We start from the raw sequence: 1257 nt of genomic DNA on the forward strand, positions 1-1257 counted from the left end.
TAGTGGTTATCATGTTTGCTTCACAATCAAAAGGTCTCTGGTTCGAAACCAGACAGAAACAGATTTTGCATGTTCTCTTCATCACAGGTGTTTACTAAAGGTCAACAAGGGTTCTGTGGTGTCATGGTCTGTACTCTGAATCCAGGCATCTGAGTGCAAGCCCTAGTTGAAATTTTCATGCTTTGCCTCTCACATCATCAACTTTGGAACCTCAAACTGAAACGAAGCAGAGAAGTTCAGTTCCTGTAGTGTAGTGGTTATCACGTTTGCTTTATACGCAAATGGTCTCTGGTTCAAAACCAGACAGAAATGTCTTTTGCCGGTTATGCATCTCTTGGGGTGCAGTGAGACAAGAGCCTTCCTCTTTCATGACGGTTCATTTGCCAATCGACTTCAATGTAGGCTTCTTTGAAATCGAAGCTACTTTACTTCAATTACCAATTGGCAGTTCTATGGTGTAATGTACATGTCAAACTCAAGGTCTGCAGCCCACATGTGGCCCGCCATGTCATACTATGTGGCCATCCCCCCCCCACAGCATTTTATAGGTCAATGATTGACTTAAAATAGGTTTTGAGCACAAATTGACTACAAACTACATTTCCCACAATGCATTCCGATTGTTACCAGCCAACATTACGGCTTCTCGCCACTAGAGAGCAGCAGAGTCACCTCAAGCTGCTTATTGATTTTCCCAGTGAATAAAACTGAAACATCGACAAGCTAACATGAAAACGTCCAAGAAAAGAAAAATTGATTTACAAGTAAGACTGTGAATGAAGATGTGTCTGAGTTGGTGTCAGGGCGGCAGGTCGAGCTAGACGTTATCTTGACCGACAACATAAAAAAAAAAAAAATCGGTCATGTACTATTTTTATCCGTGAAATTACAATCATATTAACATTGGCTATTTAGTTGCATTTTATGTGGTTTAGTTAATATTCACCGTGAATCCAGATCCCATCACAGATTAAGCAGATAAATGCATCTACATTTTTCTCGTAGTGACAAAAACCACCGACTGAGGCCCCAATAACTTTTAATAAATGAAATTAAGCGACTTCCTTAAATTAGCATCACTTCACCCACTGGGGTCTGAACGCACTTCCTCCTGGTTCCCATCTGCAGAAAAATTCATCAGTCAGTTGGATCTGTCTGATCCAAACAGATCAACTGAACTCTGAGTGTTTTACCCTGTGCGGTCTGGTGTGCCCTTTTACCAGGATTTTTATTTTTATTTTATTTTATTTTATTTTT

General features: G+C 40.3%; 1 non-coding gene across 1 annotated transcript; it reads left to right on the plus strand.

Moving 5' to 3' along the window:
• The first annotated feature begins 239 nt into the window (after positions 1-239).
• Positions 240-312, plus strand: trnai-uau (transfer RNA isoleucine (anticodon UAU)). Its single transcript has one exon. It is a non-coding gene; the product is annotated as a tRNA-Ile (tRNA).
• Positions 313-1257: the final 945 nt, after the last annotated feature.

Source organism: Poecilia formosa, unplaced genomic scaffold (assembly GCF_000485575.1).
Source record: "Poecilia formosa unplaced genomic scaffold, Poecilia_formosa-5.1.2 Scaffold18, whole genome shotgun sequence".
NCBI lineage: Eukaryota > Metazoa > Chordata > Actinopteri > Cyprinodontiformes > Poeciliidae > Poecilia > Poecilia formosa.